The sequence below is a fragment of the Eurytemora carolleeae genome, unplaced genomic scaffold (genome assembly GCF_000591075.1).
Source record: "Eurytemora carolleeae unplaced genomic scaffold, Eaff_2.0 scaffold364, whole genome shotgun sequence".
In the NCBI taxonomy this organism is placed as follows: Eukaryota; Metazoa; Arthropoda; class Copepoda; order Calanoida; family Temoridae; genus Eurytemora; species Eurytemora carolleeae.
This window is the reverse complement of record NW_019396261.1, coordinates 170,606-173,645: the sequence shown is the minus strand read 5'-3', so window position 1 is coordinate 173,645 and position 3,040 is coordinate 170,606.

Here is a 3,040-nt window from a genome sequence, read left to right as displayed (position 1 = left end):
TCTGTTTTTCTATCCGCATCTCGTAGTTCATAAAACAAGAGGATGGCAAAAACTACTTTCGACAAAAAAGGTTTAAATCTAAAATGCCAGAATATGCGCTCTTCATAATGAAATTATACACTTGCCTAAAGTTTGCCTAAAAGTTTACCTAAAAATTTGCCATCAGGTTACAAAGATATCTGGATCTAAAACTTAGAGTTTGTGGCGAGTCTTCAGTTCATTACAAAAAAAGATGTTGTTTTTTTATTTTTCTTAAGTTTAATATTGGAATACGTGTATGATTTATCCTAAAAAAAGTGTTCTCACCATTTTGTTGTACTGTTAAGTTACAGCACTTTTTAAGCGTAATTCACCCACTTGTGCTCTAAAATCTGTAAATGAATGAATCAATAAATGTGGAACTAACATCTACTTTTTTACTCTACAGAGGTTTGGTCCATCACCATCACCGAATTTTAAATCTGTAGATGTATTCATTTTACAAACAAAAAATTTTTAGGTTTTGATGTTTGATAAAAAATAATAATAAATAATATATACTGAATGATGGGAAATTGGGAAACTAAAGTTTCAATATTTTCCCCCTTTAAATAAATTTCGATACATATTATCTGAAAAGTAGTATTTAGTTAATGCACGGCGTTACATTCTATCTTATTTCTGATGACACTATTAATATTAGTACTCGTAATTCTAGTATTCACTAGTATTCACTAGTATTCACTAGTATTCACTAGTATTTACTGCATGACAGGCTGTTTTGGCATGCATGTTTCAACATATGTACTCTAGACCCACCCAACCCTGAAACCGCCCTCCCTTTCCTACTTCCACCGTTCATTCCCCCATTCCGCCAATCTTGATTACGCTCACAAATATTTCAATCTCGTTAAATCCAGTTTTCAAAATCCTGTATAATTATGAGATTTTATAAGGTTTAACAAATAAAGTAACGATTGGTTCCCATTTATTTAAGATTATTTTCTATTAAAAACCCTTTTATACAATCATGCAAACAAAATATTCAATTTCCTAGATTTTATGTTGAAAAACATGATTATGTCATGATGTACGTAAAAAACGGCACTTAATTTGTCTGTCAAGTGTCAAAATTACTTTTTTTATTTTTTTAATTATCATAAATAAATTTAATATAGTAATATAAACATATTGGAAAATACATTTTTGCTTCTTGAAATAACTGATAAACAAAGGGTCACCTGCAAGTCAAAAAAAATAGTGTTATATCTTTTAATTAAAATGTGGAAGTCTGAAATCAGGGGGACAATAGTAAAAATCTGGAAGACTATTTTGAGACCTTTTTATATAAATAATGAAATATACTTTGTAGAAACATGCATTGTGCATCCAAAGCTATGTTTCTAACATACATATATAAAACTTTATTACACAATATACAAATATATTAAATAATAAACAAGTATACAGGACTGTAAACTAAGAGTTATGTTATACTGACACATCCCGGATCCCCCCGGTTTCATCCGCACAAAATTATATACTTAACACAAAGAAAAGACACCCCTGGCCCAGCTTCTATCCATCTTTCTATTCTGTTTTGAAATCCGTTAAATTGAAATTCATTGTTCTTTGTTAATAATGCTGGATATGTTTATTTAAGTTCTAAATCAGAATAAAATAAAGAGTTGTGTTTAGGTCTTTTGAAGTTGCAAGTTGTGTCTTTTGAAGTTGCAAGTTGTGTCTTTTGAAGTTGCAAGTTGAGTCTTTATCTATTTTTTTACAGACTGAATAAAAAAACTATACTTATAATGTAGTAAGTAAAGAGATTGTAACCGTAATTTCCATTTATAGAGTGGAATTTCCGATTCACTATGGTAACCTGTAACTCTTCGACTTCGAAGAAATGTGTACTTTTCTCGCTGAGTAAATGTGAGCACATTAGTGCACAATGTGAATTCCATTCGTATGACGTCACATATCTACTGAACTCGAATTGATGAAATGTTGACTATTTTATGTTTAACGCGGCTTTTAAGAGTTCTAAAATTCTGTTCAACTTCCGAAAAATATAATTATATAAAACAGCTTTCAAATAGCGGATAAAATACGTTAGCACTTAATCAGACAAAAGCTTATGAAAAGAAGCATTAGAAATAACATGCAGTTTTTTTCAATTTGGATAGATTTTGCAACGGATGATAGAATTCACATTTTTTCTCATTGTAAAAAAGCATAATCTGAAAAGAAAGTTTTACATTTTACTGCGTTATAATAAATTTTTCAAAAAAGTATTTTTTTCATTTTTATGCTCTATTTTTTGCATATCTTATCGGCGAGGATGAGTGAGTTATGGTTTTAAGGTCTTGGGAAGAAGGTATATCAAATGTATCCATGCAGATTAAAAAAGGCAAGTCACTTTCAAAAAAATATACTTAACTCGATTCAATTATTTCGAGAAATATTGTTTTTTAGAGCTTAAGTAAATTCTTAAATGTTTTCATTGATAAATGAAAAAAATGGATATCGACATCGTGCTTTAAAAGATGTTACACAACTAACACGATTTTGTAAATTCAATCAAACCGCTATAATTTTCAATCTTTTACACATATGTAATAGAAAGTTTTCTACATACTAAAAAAAGTATTTAAATGTTGACGTTTCGAAAAGGTATCTGTGTTTTTAGTTTTTGGTGCTTAAGCATAGAGTGATAAAACGAAGAGTTAAAGCTAACCACAACCGACCTCCCTATTAATTAATTAATAGAGTGGTCGGTTGTGGACATCACGATATGTTTACTTATCTAACACTGTACACTTGTATTTAGAGTGATTGTATTTCTTTTGGGGTTTTATGAAATTGACAAATTTTTAGATTTTTTTTCTTTATTTAAAGAGAATCCGAAGATATTGACTGCAAACATTTGACAATTTTCAAAGTAGGTTTTTGTTAGCTAAAAGTTCTGTCAAAAATCATAAATATGCTTAAAACTTGAATAGTTTCAAAAAATTTTATTCTTTCTTTTCTTCAACTCTTCTTAAGGGGGGGGGGGGGTTTG